Here is a 22,227-nt window from a genome sequence, read left to right on the forward strand (position 1 = left end):
TTATTTATTTGTTGTATGGGAAATTAATAACTATAATATATTATGAGTAGCACTCTAATAGATTTTATATCATAAAATATATATTGAAAAGAAATTATATATATAAATATAAACATAAATATAAATTTATTGGTATTATTAATGATGTGAATTTGGGAAAATATGGTTGTTTATTAAGTCTGAATTTAATTTTAACCTTAAGCTTCATGAGGTAAACATCCAAAATTTATGTGGAGTAAGAAGTTCTAACATTTTTTAGCGTATCACAAAATACCTACTTTAGTACGACTATTGATGATATTGCCATGTAAGCTCTGATACTAAACAATCAAAATCCCTGAAATTTCAAAGCCAAGTTATTAAAGGTGTCCATGTTACCAACAATGACCCTAGAAAAATCCAATTCAATATCTATATTAATCTAGAACTAGCATGACTCCTTACTACATTGAATTGCTCAAAAGATTTTGTAAGCATATGTCAAAAACAAGTTCCATAGGAATGGCTAGATTAGTTTCAACATATTTCAAAATATGCTTTAACAAATTGAATTTCAAGTAGTGTGTGTTGGTCACGATGAAAAATATAAATATTTCAATGACCTTACCATGACTCTAACTTATTTTTTATAGAGGTAGAGAGTAATAGCCTTGCCAGTTTTTTATGTCAAGCTAACAAGGAATACTTGATCTACATTGTTTGGAAGTTCATGTAAAAACACAACAATTGTTAAAGTATTTCTATGAACCACTTGAATGTGAAGAATAGGATGCTTCCTGAAAAGGTGCTCTCCCACTCCATTCAAAACCTTGTTCTAAATAAAACTTGATCGCAAGTAGGAAAGCCTTAAAAATTTAAAAATACTTTATAAAAACAATCCAACTACAAACAAAGCAAGGAAAGAGGCATTGCACACTTTCTACTCCCCTCACTATCCATTATATTTCTCATGTTATATTGCATATGGATTATGATGCTACTATTGCAATAATACTTACCATTTAGTCACTCTTACTCCCATCTTATTTCGTCTGCAATACCACACACCCAATCTAGTCTGAGTAAGCTACCCTGACATCAAATTTGAATTAATAAAGATTTTTTTTAAAACATCTAAGTACCTGCATGATGTAAAAAGAAAGGATATACAAATATAAATTAACCCCTAAATTAGTTCAAAATCTTGTATATATTGTATAGTATAATATCACCTACTTTCATCAGTCCAATAATATATGGTTTTTTCTAAATTTTGATTCCTACCCTTCTTAGCTACAAGCATCCATAAATTCAACCAATATACACATTAAACGTAGAAAGAAACACAACACTTACACAAGCTTAGTAATTTCATATGTTGGTGAGTGAGGTGAGTGCCATGGTTGATTGAGAGTATTGGTATCCATAAAATGCAACATTTTCACATGACTCTGAGATTACTCCCTTCTGTTTGTTTCTGAAACCTGAGTTTGTGATAACAAAACCAGGGAAAAAATCATCACTGGTATATCCTAAAAAGAAATAGAGATCAATAAAATAACCTTATTTTAGAATTAAAAATTTTAACACATTGAAAAATAACATTATTTTAGAATTAAAAAATTTAACACACTGAAAAATATAGCATAGATCTTGAGAAGATGACAATACTGAAATGCATAACTCATATAGGTGACTGCAAGAAATGAAAGGAATGGTCAATGTGTGATTCATGTGGCATTGGTTTAGGGTCAGAAAATTCATATGTTCTAACAAACTTCATATAAACAACACTCAAAGGAAGTGTTTGAAGTACCAAAATACCAAAAAGGAAAAGACCAAAAATCCATGGAATAGTGTCCCACCATAGAAGAAGATAGATAAACTGGAAAAATTCCTACGCCTTCAAACACTATAACTATCTTTCCTGAGGACGAATAAGAGGAAGTGCGACTAAACCAACAAAACTTATATGGGAAGACCTCTCAGCATCAATTAATATGGTTGACATGGCTACATGGGGTGCACACTTGGGTTGCATGCAAGGCTTAGGCATGCAACTAACAAATAGAATAAATAAAATAAAAATAAAAAGAAAGGCTTGTCACATTGGCCTTGCATGCATTCCAAGTATGTAAGCTATTGAAAAGAAGCCACAACCATCTTCCCAAGTTCCAATATTTCACCGTGTCAAGCCACCACAACCTTCACAAGTTCCAATTTTTCATCACTCGAAGTGCTGGTCTCTGATGCTCGAGTCACTACAACTGAGTTAATGCTCTAGTGCAAAATTTTTTTATTTAGGTTACGATAAGAGCACTAGTTCCATTAATTTCATTGTAGACATGAGTAGTGATTTGATATGAAAAAAGTGCCTAACATTTTTTTGATCGAGGTTGGGATAGGATCACCCATTCCATTAATTTCATTGTAGACATGAGCACTGACTTGATATGAAAAAAGTTCTGAACTTGTGGTAATTCATATGTTTTTTATATTGGTTCTATGTACAATCCTTTAGGAATCTACCTTGGATATGTTTTTCATATTTTCTTATGAAATATGAAAATTGTAGGGCTTGTATTTAGGTGATTTATGAGATATGTGAATTTTAGGGCTTGCATTTAGGTGATTATGAAATATGTGAATTGTAGGGCTTGTGCTTAGGTGACATTAGGATATTCGTCATCCTACACTCATATATTAACATTGGTAGATGCATATTTTCGTGAGAAACTATCTTATATGGAGAGAACGGAGATGGCCATATCACAAGCCTATTTTTGAATACAATAGTAAAAAATGTTCATCCCAGATCTTACTCTCAAAGCATGCTAGTCCTTGGAAACAAAGTTGAGATAAATCAACAAATTAAGGTGCCGTATTTCAAACTCTTGTATAAACCCTTGTATGTACTCAAATTAGCTTATATTCTACCTCCTTTTCTATTCCTTATTGTCCCATACACCTGTGGTTCCATAGTCATACTCAAAACAAGCAAGTTACAAGACTCATTTTATCATCAACAAACAAGTGCATGTGAAATTCAACTTATTTAGAAAGGGTTGAGGAGCTTTTTATTAGGTGGTTTTACTGCTTATTGGTAATGATTTTTCCCCTACTATATGTGTTTATGTTTCTTGCTTGTCTATGGTATAAAATATAAGAGTCAAAATATATGCCAAGCAATGGATTTGGTTTTCAATCTTATTGTATCTATCCACAACCACCCTTATAATTATTCATATTAAACAAATATTTCACAATGCATATGTTGGTCTCAAGTTTTGATGGCTTTAGAAAAACTATGTACTTCAAATTTCCTTGTGTTGGTTTCTATTTTTTCTCTTATTGTACATTGATACAAAAAAAAAAATATAATTTGAAATTTAAAAATAATTTATATTTTTTATCTATTTTTACTCTAGCTCTTTTTACTATAGGTTGAATATATATATATATATATATATATATATATATATATATATATATATATATATTTATGAAAATTGAAAATACCTCCCTTGTATTGATTTTTTTTTTCTCTAAACACTTTTGAGCACTATAGGACTTCTACTCTATACTTTACTATAGGTAGCTCAAAGAGATTTGGGGTTCTACATCTATGCAATACATAATAGCCAATCATATCAGTGGTTGGACAATGGCCATCAACCAAGTAAAGGCTATATCGATAGTTTGTCGACTTAGTAGCAATTGCGAAGAGTGTGCTTTCCGTATACGAATTTCATGGAGGCAGGAAGCATCTCCTTCCATTCATATCTTATTTCGAAACAATAGGCCTTCCATTGGTATCTTATTTCCAAACAATAGGCCTTTTTTCATGGAATCTTCATTAAACTTGCATGTGTTAAGCGAAAATCTCAATACGAAATAGGTGGCCGATGAAATGTGAAATAGGTGGTAGGTGGAAGATGGAAGATGAAATAACTAGAGCTCATGGTCTATTTTTTGGGGGTTTGTCGCTTCGTCGGCCTGGTGTGCTTCGTTTTCTGCTGTGGTTGCGTGTGGTGAGTTGGGAGAGCAGGTTCATTAGAGGCTTCCTTGTCGATATGAACCCTGGTCCATGCCTCCTTCAAGTTGAGGAATGCGGATGTTGTTAGTCGTTACTCCTTTGGTAGTGGGCTTGGTTGTTTGTGCCTGGGCTGCCATGACCGTTGATTCCTCCAATGTCATTATGTTTGGGGCTTGTCATGGTTTTTTTGGAGCCTCTACCCATTTTTGTTATGTTTTTTTGGGCCCATCTGGGTGGCATGTGCCCAGTTTTTAGCTAGTTTCTTTTGCCAGTATTTGTTTTCTAAGTTTTCTGGCTTTTTATTTTGCATGCTTGGGGCTTTTTTTGGACAAGCTTGCGTGCCTCTTTTTACTTGCCAATATAGGATGTAAATAGATCCTAGTGATGCACTCTCTATGTACATATACAAAATGTATTTCTCTTTCAAGGTTTTTTTGGAATTATTTTTAATAAATACAATGTATAATGCTAATATTACCTTGATGAAAATTAATAATAAAAAATTATAATCTCAAAAATAAATAAATTATATCCCCCGTTTAAAAACACAAAAGGATAATTATAAATAGTTTTTAAACATAACAAATAGACCTAAAACCCAAAAATATATTTCATACAAAAGTTAAGCATTATCAAGGTCTAGGTAGTTCCTATAAACCAGCTCACAACTCAGCTAGGTCCATGCAATTCGTATAGTCCAATCCGAATTTTGCAAGTTCCGAGCAGTGAGTACACTCTAATTATAAAGTTTATGATGCAATTCGTATAGTCCAATCCGAATTTTGCAAGTTCCGAGCAGTGAGTACATTCTAATTATGAAGTTTATGATGCAATTCGTATAGTCCAATCTGAATTTTGCAAGTTCCGAATTTTGCAAGTTCCGAGCAGTGAGTACATTCTAATTATGAAGTTTATGATGCAATTCGTATAGTCCAATCTGAATTTTGTAATTCGTATAGTCCAATCTGAATTTATGATGCAATTCGTATAGTCCAAAGCAGGTTGGGTAGCACTACCGCATAACTTCTTGAAGTTAAGCTCCATTGGCGTAATCACGGGCTTGCAGTCCACCATACCAAATTTCTCCAATATCTTCAGCACTTATATCCCTTAAGATAAGAAAATCTCTCATGGCTTCTGCGAGACCTCTAGCCCTAGGAAATAGTGCATCAGTCCTAGGTCCTTCATCTCAAATTTGGAAGCCAACTCCCTCTTACATTTGTCAACGAGAGGGTCTGCATCTATCAAGAAGAGGTCATCAACATATAGCACCGGTATGAGAGGTTTATCATCCTCAACCTTAAAGTAAAGGTTTGGATCGGCTTCACTCCTAGTGAATCCCAGCTTCATCAAGTAGCTATCGATCCTCTCATACCAAGCTCGGGGTGCTTTCTTCAGCCCATAAAGATCTTTCTTCAACCTGCATATGTGGGATTCCCGATTACGAATCTCAAACCCCTCTGGTTGTTCCACATAGACTTCCTCTTTAATTGAACCAGGAAAGAATGCGGTCTTGACATCCATTTGATGTAGGTTCCATCCTTGTCAAGCAGAAAGTGCTATGATCGAGTAGATGGTGGTGTATCGGGAAATAGGTGCAAATATCTCATCATAATAAACACCTTCCTTTTGAGAGAAGCCTCGAGCAACAAAGAAAGCCTTATATTTTTCAGCACTCCCACCAACTCCATGCTTTATTTAGTAAAGACACTTCGAGGTAACAATTGTTTTGTCCTGGGGTCTAGGGACCACATCCCAGACATCGTTCTTCACGATGGACTCATATTCCTAATTCATAGCATCCTTCCATACTTGTGCTTCACAATTTATTCGAACGATGAAGGCTCATTCTGAATGATGGTGCTCATAATGGTCAAGTATCCCTGATACCTGGTCAGCTTCTTACTTTCACGTAAAGTCCCTATGGGTGCAATATGTCCTTCAACATCATCAAGTGTCCCCCTAAGCCATGAGGGCCTACTCCTAGAAGAGGAAGGCTCTTGTGGAGGGGGATCAATAGGATCCAAAGGTTCTTCCACATCTGGCATCGTCTCATCTTCCTTTTCATCTGGCTTCTTGGTGTCAGCTTCTTTAGTTTTCCTTAGAATAGGAAGATTGTTAACCTTGCTAAGAGCCATATCTTCGTTAAAGGTGACATAATGACTAATCTCGACTTTCCTTTGACCAGCCACATAGATTCTATAGCCATTAGAATTTTCTCTATAGCCCATGAAGATTCCCTTCTTTCCAGATGCACCCAATTTGCTCCTTTTCTCTTTTGGAACATGAAAATATACGGGACTTCCAAAAATTTGAAAATGAGAGACATCAAATTTATTACAAGTGAACATCTCTTCGGGAGTCTTGGAATCCAATGATTGATGAGGACATCATTTTTTAATATATACGGCGGTATTCGTAGCTTCGTCCCATAGAAACTTTGGAAGCCTTTGATCAGGGAGCGTGGCACGAACAACTTCCACAATTGTACAGTTCTTCATTTATGCCACACCATTCTGCTTAGGAGTGTATGGTGTTGTGGTCTCCCTCTTAATTCCAACCTATTTGCAAAAATCATGGAACTCATTGGATTCATACTCAATCCCATTATCAATCCTTAAGGTCTTTATCCTCTTCTTGGTTTGATTCTCTATCAAGGCTTTGAAGTGACAGAACTAGGAGACTTCATCCTTCTTTTCAAAGAAGTATATCCAAGTCTTGCGAGAATAGTCCTCTGTATAAGTGAGATAATATAAATATCCTCCCAAAGAATTCACAGGCATCATACCAGATATGTCAGGGTCAACCAACTGCAAAATGTCGTAGGTCTTGCTATGGCTTGAGGGGAATGGTCCCCTTTTGAGCTTTCCTTCAGCACATCCCGAACATACACCTTCATGCTCTATTTTGAACTTGGGCATCCTTGTCACTGTTTGTCTCACATCGAGTAGAGCCTTATAATGAAGGTGGGCAAACCTCTGGTGCCATAGTTTAGACTAGAGAGATGTGTCACAAGACATGACTCCCAACCGACTTCCTCCAACTTGATATAAAGAGTCAACTAGAAACCCAGGAGTGAAAGCATCTTTAAAATTCCTTTTCCACACATGTACCTTGCCATCTATGAAGGCCACCTTGTAGCCTTTGTCTTCCATTACCGAAATGGACACTAGGTTCTTCTTGAGATCAGGTACATATAGGACTTCTTGCAAATGAATTTTGTTACTCTGATTTAATTGAAGAGTAACATTCCCTACACCCTTTATGGGATAGGTGGAATTGTCTCCAAGAATAATCTCCAAGTTTGTCTTCTTATTTATCAGATTAGAGAAAACTTCCTTGTAACCAGTGAAGTACCTTGAGGCACCACTATCAATAAGCCAATTACCCAATGAGTCTGGAGGAGAGGTAGTGGAGAGGGCCGATACCAGATAATATTCATCTTTCCTATTGTTAACAACATTTGATTCATACCTGGAGTTCCTTGCTTTCTTGGAGGGTTGAACACTTCCTTGATTTCTGGCATTCTTCTCTCCTTTTCCATTGAACTTTCCATTCCTTTGATTATGGTTGGAATTGCCCCGGGAGTGATTTTGATCATCATCATGAGATGTGTCCTTCCTATTTGGACACTCCCTCGCATAGTGGCCAAATTTATTACAAGAGGAGCATCTTCCCTTTCTTCCACCCTTCGATCCAACCTTTCCTTTGAATTTAGACCCAAAATTATTTCTCCTTTTAGCTTGAGAGGAGAAAGTAGTGGGATTGCCTTTGCTTGAAGGCATTTCTTACTCTACCATCCTTGTCTCTTCTTGAATGTGTCTTGCCATCAATTCCTCAAGTCCCGAAATTAGATCATTGTTGAGAAGAGTGGTTCTAAATACATACCATTCAGATGGGAGCCCTCCAAGAGTAGTGATAGTTAGTTCCCTATCAGCAATGACTTCTCCAATCGATAGGAGATCATTCTTGATCTCATTGATCCTTAAGAAATAGGATTGAATATCCTCGTCCTTTCCCTTCTTAATATCCTTCAGATTATTTTTGAGGAACAAAACTTGATTTGCATCACTAACTTTAAACAAGCTTACCAGTCTATCGTAGATCTCCTTGGAGGTGTTCAACTCGGAAACATAGGCCACCAAATGCTTGTCAATAGAGTCTCAGATGATCTTCTTCGCTTTGAATTCACCCTTAGTGTACTTGTTCCTTGTAGCAGTTGATGCACTTGATGAAGGCTTTGTAATTCTTCCTCTCACATAATCCAACACTTATTGGTCTTTCAATGTCAGATCAAGAGACATCTTCCATCCATGATAGTCAAACTTCTCACGAAGCTTGTCCTCGGCGGGGAAGTGTGATGAGGAACCCATGAAGCCTTTTGTCTTTTTCCAACTATATTTGGTGATTTCTCTTACTCTTGCTTGGGCTTTGTCTTCACCTCATCTCCAATACCATGTTAAATTATGGTAAGTTCTATGCTTAGAGCAATTTACTTCAATTTCTTCTTATTAGCCCAATGTCAATTCTCAGTATAGAAATCACATTAACATATAAGTAAAATGCTTATAGAACATAAATACAATCGATAAAAGACAAGCCAAGGCAAGAGACACAAGATGTGGCAACTAGCCAATGAAAAACCCCAATACGGGGAAACCCTTTGATTAATTCTTCTATATTCTTCAATAATTCAGCAGAGAGAGTGAGACAGTACAATATCACAAATCTATGAATTATAACAGCAACAACATAAATCAAATCAGCAAGGCCAAAGCTGGTTAAATAGCTCACCAATGACCTTGAGATATCCTAGGAGAACTCAGTGTCCAACAACAAGTATGTGCAAGCACAAAACAGTACAAGTAAGAGGGACAAATCAACAATGAAAGCTACAACAACATATAGCCAGCCCTAACCAGTCAACGTTGTCCCAAATCCACCCTCCAAAAGTCAACGCAACACTTCGTCTAGCCTAGGTGAGGCTACCCATGTAAAGCCGCAGTCAAGGAGGGTAAGGCATTGGTCAAAGAAGCCCTAAATCACCCCAAACAGATGGTTGTACCCTCCTACGTCCTCGCTACCCTAATATGTGTCCTCACAATGATGCCCTAGAAATCTGCATCTTTCTTCCAAATTGCCCAAGAGATTTGCATCGTCCTTCCCTGTGTATATCCAAGAGACAAGGAAGATGAGAGGATGAGAGTGAGTGAAATGAGACATAATGTCTCCTCTTTTTATATGCAACGTTGAGGTTAGTTGGGGGTGTGCAACACAACTTAACTTGCTAGTCAACCTTAACAAATTGTCAAGAAATACAAATAAATTCATATCTCCATGAATACATGTCAGAATCGGATGATCGTTAGATCAATCCTACACCTCTCGATGAGAGGAATCCAAGAAAAATATCGGCTGTCATAAATAAGATGACCTACATGGAGTTTGGCCCTAGTTTCCAATTTTAACAATCTTGCACCTTGCAGCACAAGGCAAAGATTAACCTCCTAGAGGCAACCTTGGGTTGATTTTAGACCAGTGCCTAGGACATCTTGGGTAGAGGATTGCTTGTGAAATGGTTTGAAAGGGGTGTGCAGCACTCCAGTTGTCATGAAATAGAGATGGTGGTTAGGAGATTCAATGTGACCTTTAATGAGAGAATTTTAGGCTAATATAAGGATTTAAATGTAGGGAGTGTATGAGATAACTTCAAAGAGGGATGGCTTCTTCTCTAATGGCCTACACATTGAAATGGAACAGTTTGAACTGAAATTGTTGTGGTAATGAAAAAGGTAGAAGGAGGAGGAAATCAGCCGGAGAAGGTTGTGAAAACAAAATCTTCAGTTGATGATTTCTGACAGAAATAGAAAGAAGAATAAGGTGGAATGGGAGCTATAGAGAGAGTTGTTTAAACACTTCATGTTGTGTATGATGGGTACCAGACTCTGCTAAATAGTCAAGGGTAAATCTGAATACTTATAGGTGTTGTATATTGTTATTTAACAGAAGAAAATTGGGAAAATGGGTGTTGTACTGTTAGTAGGAAACTTAAACAAATCTATAAATATGCAAGTACTATTCGCAATCTCACAGCGAAGGTAAATCCACAGATGAGCCAAAAGTAAACATAAGTTCCTTTATATTTTTAAGAAATGAAACATATTGAAATGGAATCATAAAGGGAGGACTTATTGTACATTCACATGTTCAAAATCAATAAAATAAAATTCCATATGCATTAAGGTCAAATAACTAGTCCTTTATTAAATCTTCATGTGAATGAAGCTCTGACTACAAGCAGATTGAGTTAAATCGACTCACAGAGATCAGCCTTGGCAAGTCCAATAATCTCTGCAACCAAAACTCCCAACCCCAAAAAAATACCAACCCCCCTTTACAATATTGTTTTGGCCCTTTTATAAGCGGTGAAGGGGAGGCTTTCATTTATGTTTACAAGAAAATCCAAGTCTAAGCCCTCAATTGTCACATAGGACAAGCTGTTGCGGCTCTGTAAAGTTTTTCCCCCTGAAAGTGATTACAATAGGGTGAAATCCCTTTTTATAATTATTCAATCATTAGTACAAAGAGGAAGACAATAAAGAAATGAAGGAAGAGGTGACTTGCTGATGTTTCAGTGGAAGCCACTTGTTAAGCCATGTTGTTATTGTTTTGAGCTTCCTTCGGTGGTTTGACGGACATTGAGTCATTTCAACAGTGAAAATCAATTCGACGGAGATTGGTAAGGCATGGCATGCCCCCATACTTCATTAATTCCTAGCAGTTTCCCCCTCAATATGTGAAGAGGTCACTGTGGAATGTTACATCGTGGGTCAGTGGGTTCTAAACCATTGAAATCAATGAACATGCAGGTTTTTCTTTTTAAATAAGTCTTAGGCTCCCTTTGATAACCCCTTTATGAATTTCTACATATGATCATAGGCAGAGACCAAGAGCCCATCTGTAAAGCACTTAAATATCTTCATGATGTTGGCGAAGGCTTTTTCCTTATATTGCAATGAATCCCTTATCGACTGATTTCCCGGACCTGAAACTTATATAGGTTGTAGTTTATAATTTATCACATCCAGGAGAAATCCCACATATCGATGCTTTGACTCTGCTATCTTTAAGATTTTCCCTTTTTTCATTGCAATCGCCGATAATTCAGACCCCAGGGCCCTTTAGACCTTGTTTTAATCTTTTATCCCGTCCAGGGAGAAATATCGCAAATTGCAATCGGCCTCTCGCACCACCGATAAGCCTTAAGCCTAAACCCTTTGTTTCGTTGATGTCTAGTATTGCGATATTGTTGGTGGAGTGGCACGTGGAGGAGAGAGGAGTGGCCCAGGGCTTGTTGTGCAAGTTGTTTTCTTTGTAAATTGCAATCGGCCCCTCCCGAAGGAATAGCACTGTCATTGCAATCGCCCCCCTGGTGTAGTCTTCAGGACTTAAATCCCACCGATTGGTTGATATGCAATAAGCATTCTAACTCCTGATTGTGATTTTATTCAACATTTAGCCATTTTGGGTTTTTAAAGCCTTTTCGAAAGGGATTGTTCAACTGAGTGTATCTTTTGATCCAGGAACCATTTTCTGGACTTCTTTATACCGTTGAAAAGCTCTTTCCAAGCACTAATCAATGAAGAGGATCCAATCAAGCTTTAACAGTTTCTGAGACTCAAGAATTAGTCTCAAATAACACTGCTTTTTGACTTTCTCAAGCAACTAATGACTGAATAGTAGTGAGTGACAGCATACTCTACGTTGATTTGAAGAAAATCATATCTAAAACTTGAAAAATCCATCGACTTACCACTACAACTTACTTTTATTCGGTATTATGGTGTGTGTTATGGTCTGTCTCTAGGATTAAATTTTGATTTCCATTTAATATTTTCATCTATACTAATGTTTAAATTGAATTTTGTACAATTTTTTTATGGGTTCGATTCCCTTAATTTAGGACTTTATATGTGGATTACTTGGAATTCCTCCGTCTAATGGGGTATTACCACCACAATCCCCAATGCATGCAAATAGCCTTGCAACTCTGAAGAGACGATTTGGTAATGTACTTATTAAGCACTAATAATAGGAAGTATCCCCCCTTCAATTTACATTGTATAATAGGAACTTTAGACACTACTTACTGTGTTTATGAATACAAGTTGATGTTCACTCAGTTTATTACGTACTTGCAGTCCTTTTAAAATAATATGTGACTGTTTCTTACTTATTACAATGGTCATGAAGACATATATTCTTCCTTTGGATAATAAATAGAACCTGATCTAGATACTTTGGATGTAGATAGTGCGGAAGGAATTGGTAGAGAGTGTTAAGAAATACATGTAGAAATAGGCTAGTGTGTCAGAGATTTATGACAATATTCAACAAGTGTTTACAAAAATGGAGATGAATAATATCCATCACCTTCCAAACCCGGTATCGTAAAAATAGGTTGACATTTTTCCAAGAAAAAGTTCTTCTAGGGTCTTTATCTAAATAATTTGTTATCCCTATCATTACTAGTCAAGGATATTTCATTCAACAAATTAATATTTCCTTATGTGTTACGACACCATTAAAAACAAATTTTTTCGAAGAATGTTGTAATTTAAATACAAATATGTTGCTTTTTTCAAATCATTTCTATAAAATTTCTTAAATTGTGGCAATTCTCACATTAGTTCATTGTATAAGACTTGTCATTCTTGTTGCTCATATTCTCTGTATTTCATGGTGTTGTCGGATCTCTCAATTCTTGCTCCTCATATTCTCTGTATTTCATGGTGTTGTCAAATCTCGGTCGTTGTGGTTTCTATCTGATCACGTTGGTTTCAATTGGGTGGACACCCATTTATTTTAAAAAGAGAAACCCACGGCATAAGATTGGATATCAAGTTTGAGAGGTCATGGGAGCGAATCTAAGTAGAAAGAAATTTTAATTGGTAAGCATTTGAGTATTGCAAACAGAATGAGTACAACCATGGCAACACTCTTGCCTCTTGCCAAATATAAGCTTGTGTTCTTCGGAGATCAGTCTCTTGGAAAGACCAACATTATCACTCGCTTCTGCTATGACAAGTTTGACAACGTGTATCAGGCACCTTCCCATTTTCAAAAAACATATTGGTTTTCTTTGCCTATGAATTTTCCTGAGCAAATTCCTTGATTGGATTAGGATAATTTAAATTTGTCTTGTTTTGGGTTTATTTCTTTTAATGTTATCTGTTATTCCTAGCCAGATGCAAATGTTTAAATCTTAATTCTGCATTTCTTTGAAAACAGATGTTCTCTTTTTGGTTACGCCATTCTTGTCCTTACTTAACAGATCTCGCCACAATTGGCCGTTAAAATGGGTCCAGTTCTTTCCCTTTTCCACTTCAAATAAAATTTAAAAGAATCCCACTTTATTCTATAACTTTTGAAACTTGGAATGATTTGAAGATTATTTGCTAAATTATTGAGAGGGAACAAAATCAAGCAAGTTTGTTGTTTTGTTGGGAAGGGAAAATATTGTGCCAATTTGTAGACACTACTACATCTTGCACCACATATTTCAAGGCACACGATCAAGGCAAGACTTTTGGGATGCGCATTACTAATTGCTTATATTCAAAACCCTGCATTTTCTCATCTTAGTTGTGGTTTCAAGTATTTTCCCTTACAAATTTGTGAAGGGCCTCAAACCAAAGTCAGGTTAGAGGGTTTCTTATGTTTTTTGGCCATCATTGCAATCTCTATTCCACTTATATATTTTCTTATTTTTCATAAAACTACATCTCTTTGTTTAAAAAACGTTCCATGTTATACATATGAACATGAGGAAAATTTTATATTTTTAAAGTTTTCAACTAAAATGGGAGATCGGTAATGGACACATGTTGTTTTTCTTTATCTAATGATCTATGAATACAAAAGGGATGAAATTCTTTGCCTGGAAAATTTAATGCAAGGACAAGTGGATCTTTTTGAATTTATTTCGAATACAATGTGATACGTAGGGTTTGCATATCTTCTTTCTTCCTTTATCAATATGTGAAGATGAGAAAGAGGATTATGCTTTGCAATTACAATCTTTGATATTTTACTGAAATAAGATCAGCTGCTTCAAAAAACTAAAATACCAATATTCTCTTTTATGTTTTGCAAAATTTTCATTTCAATATATTGGATTGATATCTGGCTATAATTTTGCTGATAGTTGAAACAATACATTGTGTTGTGTTTACTAGTCTCTGCAAGTGTTGTTGTTTCAAAAATTACTGCAATAGTGGATGCTAACTTGCTTGTATTCACATTAGGCTACCATTGGTATCGATTTCTTGTCAAATACAATGTACCTTGAAGATCGAACTATTGTATTCACATTAGGCTACCATTGGTATTGATTTCTGGTCAAATGAAATGTACCCAGAAGATCGAACTATTGTATTCACATTAGGCTGTCATTGGTATCGATTTCTTGTCCTTGCTCCTTCCATATGCACAGTTCGATTTCTTTTCAAGTACAATGAAGATCTAACTATTCGTTTGCAGCTTTGGTGGGTATCTTGCTCCTTCCATATGCACAGTTCTAGTATGTTCACCGCACTCAACAATGGGGATAGATATACTAATTTCTTTCAAGTTGATTGTGTGTATGTATATGTGTAGATACCTATTATGATATAAATTTGAATTCTACGTATCATTTTCATTTCTACATGTGATGCATGTTATTAAGGGAGTGAAATCCATCGTAGATGGCCCCACTATAACCCTCAAGATAAATATAGATAAAAAAGACCGGACAAAGTTGTGAAATCCCCCAGTATATTTTCAGACACTTTCTCATATGCAATCACCTTTAGGGAGATCCTTGTGATATGTTTTTGTAAACTATAAATTTCAACTTATATGTTTAGAAAACCCTGACTCTTGGCATCTTAAGTTTACCTCTGAGGTAATTTAAATAAGAAGGTGGAGACCCTGTTTATTATTCTCTTTGGCATTAATGTTGTTACAGTTTTTTTAGTTCGCACAACATCTGAATTAGTAAGAATGCAACAAATCTATGAAAATATTAAACTCACTTCAGAAGCCACCCAGCGGAATGTTTCTTCTAGTGGTTATGGGTATAGTTGCATATTTTAATGGTTCCAACATGCAGAACAGGATGTTGTAATGTTAATTCAGGTCCATATTGATCCTTTAGTATATAATGAATTGTGATAAACCTTAGTGTCATCTTGTGAAGTACAACGTTTAAACATTTATAGGATGTTGTAATGTTAATTCAGGTCCATATTGATCCTTTAGTATATAATGAATTGTGACAAACCTTAGTGTCATCTTGTGAAGTACAACATTTAAACATTTAAAATTTATGGTGCAATATATGAACCTTTGGTTCTCCTTTGCTTTTGAATATAAATGCTTTTAAGTGATAACAACAATGGAGATTTTGAATATATATGATTTCATCAATGATAATAGTTATGTAGCTAGTTATACTTTTGTTGTCCTTTTTGCACTCTTTGGATCTTCAACGATAATGTGATATACCTTTGTTGTCCTTTTTGCACTCTTTGGATCTTCAACGATAATGTGATAATGTGATATTCGTGAAGGATTGTTGGTTGAATCCTGTATTGACATTTAGGGTGACAAAGGATGACATTTAGGGTGACAAAGGAAAAGGAAAGTGCTAAGGTTTTCTCACTTGGATTAATCAATAATCGTTTCATGTGCATAACTTTACTCAGTCGTTTACCTTGGTTTAGAATGGCAAAGTAACCCAGTGCCATTGCCATTTTATTTTGTCAATTTACTTCTCCATCTTTTGTTAAAACATATGCTAGAGGCGAAGATGAACGAATCCCAAAGTAACAATTTTTTGTTGGTCTGCTTCTTTTATAATGCTTTGGTAATGCAAGTCTGAATTGAAGAAGGTCATGCAAAGTCTCTGCAATTTGGGGCGATGTTTATTGAAACCACTACAAAAGCTAGATTTAAAATTAACGTGCAACTTTTCTCATTAACATGCAACTTTTCTCTCTTTTATTACAGGCTTAAATTCTACAAAATTCAATTTCAGATCCTGCTCAAATTTTAATACATGTTCATTGTATATTAATGTCAGTAAGAATCTACCACTGACATACTTCATGTGATTGTGTTTAGTAAAATAGCAACTACATTACCTGGAATGGAAGCTCTCTCATCACCCATAAGGGGAATACATGGTTGATGTGAATTTAAAATCCACAGTGGCTGCAACTGAAAGAGAGAACATGACAAGAGGATGATATTGCTAAGTATGTAATATTGCTTTGTCTCTTCTTAGTGGTTGATTTTTTGGAAGTACTTAGTTGGATTCGAACCATCTTCAGATCTCATGGAGCATCATTGGAGTAGGATACATTTATCATATTTCCCTAATAGTAATGTATATTAATGTATATTAAGAATGGTTCCCTAACAATAATGTATATCAAGAATTAGAATGGGAGACTGGGATATGCAATTTTATGTAAGAATTATATATTTACAGTAATGTATATCAAGAAACAATAATGTATATCAAGAATTAGAATGGGAGACTGGGATATGCAATTTTTATGTAAGAATTATATATTTGGTGCAAGATTGTTTTGCATGTTTGCCATTAAGCAACTAACTAAAGTATTTTTTTTGAAATTGATAATCAAGAATGTAATGCCTTAATACATTAATGGAATTATTTGGTCTTCAGGATGTTTTTCACTCTTTATTATATGACATTTCCTCTTTATTATACGATGGTGTTTTACTATACACGTTGATAGGTAGATGTTTTCCACTCTTTATTATATGACATTTCCTCTTTATTGTATGACAGTGCTTACTATACTTGTTGAAAAGTAAAGAATTTTTTGAGAAGATTATTGATTACCTGCTTAAAATTGATTGTCTTCGAAGGGCGTGGAAAGTGGGAGCTTATACTTTCAGATCCTTGTCTATCCCTACCAGCAAGGGATACAATTATTTCACATTTTAAAATTTGTTATTTGAGATATAAAGCTAACTATCCTTTAGAAAATAAAAAATTCCGCGTGTTTAAAATCTACTAACAGTAGCTTTATTTTAAGTCATAAAATATAATTATATCTTTTTTTTCTTTTCCATGTGCTCACCCTTTTATCTTTTTTTCTTTTCCATGTGCTCACCCTCCATTCGTAGATAGGTTGGTGAGAATGAGAATGCAGGTACCTTGTGAGCCCCAATCAACAATTGGCTAACAAACAGTGAACAAGAACCTCATTAACAGAATTCAATGTTTGTTGTAAGTCTAAATATATTTTCTTGTAGGGTTAGTTAAAATATTTTCAATATTTTTCCTATGTGGTTACTCTGCTCTAGTCCCATTATGCTCCATACCCATTATTAATGGAGCAATATGTGGCTACTGGAAATTTATGCTCCATACCCATTATTAATTGAGCAATATGTGTCTACTACTGAAAATAGAGTATGCAATAACTCATGTCCAAACTATTTCTAATGGCTATTAATTGCAAACATGTTGAGACTAGTTCTAATGGCTTTTAGCCTTTGATAGTAATGCATAGTGAGTGATTGATTTTTTCCTCTGTTCTTCATCATGACCACTACCCAACTTCTGGTACGGAATCTGTTTGCACAAGCTTCAGATGAACATATGCATGATCCTTGGGGTCATTAGTAGGCTTTAATTTCCTCTTTCAGTGAAGACATCTTGGTGTCATAAGTATGCTCTATTTTACCTTTCTAATGAAAGCACCTATTGCCATGAATGGTCCCAAGGGCCTATGCAAATCAGTAATTGAAACACGAGATTTTTTTGTTTTTGGTGTGCTGCTTTGTATATAAATTCACACACGAGCCACTATCAACCAGTTCTTTGCCTTGTAAATTCACACGGGAGCCACTATCAACCAGTTCTTTGGCTTATTGACACCTGTAGAAGTGACTACTTGTCATTTGAAGTGACTCGCTTATGCATTAATAGTTCAAGCACCATAATTCAACACTATCCTTTTTAACTAAGGAACTCAGCCCCTCTACCGGCAACAGTCACTCGCTCCCTTGTTTGTTCAGTCTAAAAAAATGTGGGTTCTATTTATATTTTAGAAATTTCTTTTATTCGCGAGGTAGCATTAGTTTTGCCTTACAATCCTTATTTATTCTCGTCATTGCTTCTCTGCTACCAAATTAAAACGTGAGCATCCAATTCATAATGTTTACATTTTATTCTACAAACAACTAGAAAGAAAGATATCACAAAAAAAGATAAAAAGATATCACTCAAGTTATATTGCTTAAAACTATAAGAAAGATATCACAAAAAGGATAAAAAGATATCCCTCAAGTTATATTGCTTAAAACTATAATAGAAAACAGTGAAACTAGAATTATATGATTTATAATAGTGAACAATTTTATTCTAAAAACAACTAAAAAGAAAGATATCACTCAAGTTATATGGCTTAAAACTATAATAGAGAACAATGAAACTAAAATTATATAATTTATAATAGTGAACAATAAGATTTAAATTTAAATTCCTTTTTATTTTTAATAAAAGATATTTACAAATACATAAAGAAGCTCATGATCTAATGTAGGTTTCTTATTCTAACTAAACTTCACAAGGAAATAAGGAGCTCGTAACCTTATATAGGTTTTTTACTTCAACCAAACTCGTTTGTCACCAATAAATACTTAAATGGGGTTAAGGATGGTGGTGTTGCACTGGCTTTGCGAGGAGGGGCAGGATTACAATCAAGAATTGGGGCATTGCCCTAAGGAGCTCATAACCTTATATAGGTTTCTTACTTCAACCAAGCTCCTTTGTCACCAATAAATACTTAAATGGGGTTAAGGATGGTGGTGTTGCACTGGCTTTGCGAGGAGGGATAGGATCACAATCAAGAATTGGGGCATTGCCCTTCGCCTCGTTGTTGATATGCTAATTTTACTAACACCTACATATTATAGATCTTGAGGACACCATGACCATTGGTACTACTTCATGTTGTAGTTATGCACACTTACGTGTTTTAGCTAGTTGAGTAGATCATGCATAGATTTTATTGAATAAAATCAATGTGAGTTTTACTATGTTAACTAAATATAATAATGTAACATGCACAATTTAGGAGGACTATTTAAGGTACATAATGAGAGTTTTATACGATGTTAACTAAATATAATAATGTAACATGTGCAATTTAGGATATATAGAACTAGTGTATTGTATTTTCTAATTAGATCATTAAACCAGAAAAGTAAACACGAGAAGTTGTGAATCAGTGAGTCAGCCTCTCTCTTCAAGAAAAAAAAAAGTGAAGTTCCTCACTCAGTAAGTCTTTCCCTTTAAGAAAAATCCCTTTAAGAAAAAAAAATTGGAATTGGGAATGAAGAAGTGAAAAGTGTTTGTTGTTGTCAAAATATAGTAAGATAATGATTTGTTAGTAAATGAATTATGTTATGTTTTTTTATATGAAAAAACAATTTTTTTTTAAATAATTTAAAAAATAAATAAATAAAATAAATTGTTAAATCTACCATGTAAAATTTATGGATTTCAAATATTGGTGTACAAACTTTTGTTCCAAAATTTCTTATAATAACCAAATAACTCAATTAACTTAGTACATAAATTGATATCAAACAACCAGATTACCCAATAAACTTAGTACATGAACAAATATACTTTGCAATATACAAATTATTAAATTGCAGGTGTGATGTATTTATTTCGAGTTTTATGTTTTAAAACATTGTTTAAAACCTAAAACTACAAGAATGTTATTATATCTATTGGATCTATTGTTACATACCTGGACTGTTACAAGTAAACAAGAGATGCAGGCAAATTTATATTTTGTTGTGATCAAAAGATTTAGCAAAGAGTATACCATGCTTTTATTAGAGAGGTAGCAAAGAATGAATTATGCTATGATCATAACAATATGCTTTTGCGACATTGGTTTCTCATTGTTCAATAAGTAAATTAGTCTAGATATGATCTATTATTCTTTTTTTATCGTGGACATAATCTAGTTGTTATTTCTTGTAACTTTTCTATTTCCAATATTCTTCCAGAGTTCTATTGCAAGGTATTTCTAGTTGAATATCAATGTTGAAATCACTATTAACTAAGAAAACATAATCAACATGTGTAGTATATGACTTTTCTTTTCTAATCATTTATGTTATTGTAGATATTTATTCAAATGGTCCTACATAAATGTTGATTAAGAAATTTGGTTGTTGAAAGTAAATTTCAATTAATGTGAGTTCAATTTTGTTGTCACAAAATGTTTTTGTTGCCACAAAATCTTTTCCCTTCTTAAGAAGGGAGTCATTAGAAGGACTATTTAACTAAGATATTCTATATGTTGCCATCAAATCCTGTCTTTTCGAGCAACTTTGACACTGTCTCTTTCACCATGAGAACTAGGGACTCTATGCATGCAATTTGGCTTTCAACAGGGGTTTCTTTTGAGAATCCATCGCCAAACAAGCACTTGATAGACTTCGAGAGGTCTAGCAAGTAACCATTAAATCCTCACAATTAGTCTTAGATGAACGAGCCTGCTTCCCTCTTTTGAGCTCCTACAATTATTTCATTTGCTTACTTCTTCCTACTGGGCACATCCGAACGGGAAACTCCCAACCGCGATTGCAGATCAAAGTAAGAAACTCAAGGATCAAAGATCAAAGTAAGAAACTCAAGGATGGACCCCCTTGCATCATTAATAAAGGTTCCTTGATCAAGGAACCTTGTTGTAATAGTTGAGTTTGTGGAAAGGGTGATTCGAGAAAAGGTGGAAAAGAATACCCATGAGCATAGAATAGTTGTTGAAAGATTGATTGATCAGGCCTAAAACAAAGTAATTAACCTTACCCTTACACTAATCTATAAGGGTATGTTCAGATAGAATTCGCAAAACCCAACAACCGACAGACCTAAAGAAAGAACAGACTCATTGAGGAAATGTTCATAGCACGATGCCATGTGTGGAATTTGTTATGAAAATTTTGAATGATATAAATTGTTTATTTTTTTATGGAATGTGCAATTGAGTTTCTTGAAAAGATATGATCATAATGTCCATCAAGTCGGTGGCATGGATGAATTCACTAATATGTATATGTAAGTTTTGTGTATTTATGGCTGCAATTGATAAATTGATAAAACATTGGTAGGAATTATTTATTTTACGGTGGAATGTGCAAGTGAGTTTCTTGAAAATATATTATCATAACGTCCATTAAGTCGGTGTCATGGAAAAAAACACTAATATGTGCATGTAAATTATGTATTTATGGTTGCAATTGGTAAATAATTTGTGTTTTCAGATATTTTTTTGGAAAATCCTAGTTTCCATGGAGAAATTTTTTTTAGTTGTGTCATATCATTTAATGTCTTCTTCTTTATATGAAATTTTTGGAGTGCTCGGGGTACTACATTTTTAATCGATTATAATAAGTCAATGGTTTTAATATTCGATAATGTAGCATGCTAGCCCGTGTTTTGTAAAACATAGTGCAATATATGCTAGCCCATGTTTTGTCGCACGTTGGGTCAAATGCAAGCACATCCGATGTTCTTTTTTTGTTTGGTATATTGTTCATGCACAAGTTAATTGTATTAGAAATTATTCGATGTTATTTTTTTGTTTGGTATATTGTTCATGCAAAGTTAATTGTATTAGAAATTATTTTTGTGTTTTGATTTGTAACTTGTGAGACATTACTAATGGTTTTGCAATTCAAAAGATTGGTGTCTAGGTTGGCAAGATATTTATTCATATAACTCACTGAATTTTTTCTTTGGCGTTTCCCAATTTTTGGTTTGAAAAATTATATCCAAGCAATGTCAATTCCATTTTTATTATAAGAGTACATCCTAAAATTACTTTAGCATCTTTGACTAATCCCTCATTATTGTTATAGTTTCTTGCATATAGCTCAACTAACATGTTTTGTTTGACTACAATTGTTGGCAATGTTATTGTCTTCCCACATGCAAAACATTTGATCGAACGATATCATACTCATCAACAACTAAGTGTTATTTATTGATCATATGCTAGCAAAAATATTTTTTTATTATGATTATGGACATCCTTGTTTCGATAGAAAATGTATGGGAAAAGTGAACTTAAAGGTTGGGGTCTATGGAACTTGTCATCTCT

Source organism: Pinus tabuliformis, chromosome 7 (assembly GCF_031772625.1).
Source record: "Pinus tabuliformis cultivar Carrire ecotype Pingquan chromosome 7, CPIR1, whole genome shotgun sequence".
In the NCBI taxonomy this organism is placed as follows: domain Eukaryota; kingdom Viridiplantae; phylum Streptophyta; class Pinopsida; order Pinales; family Pinaceae; genus Pinus; species Pinus tabuliformis.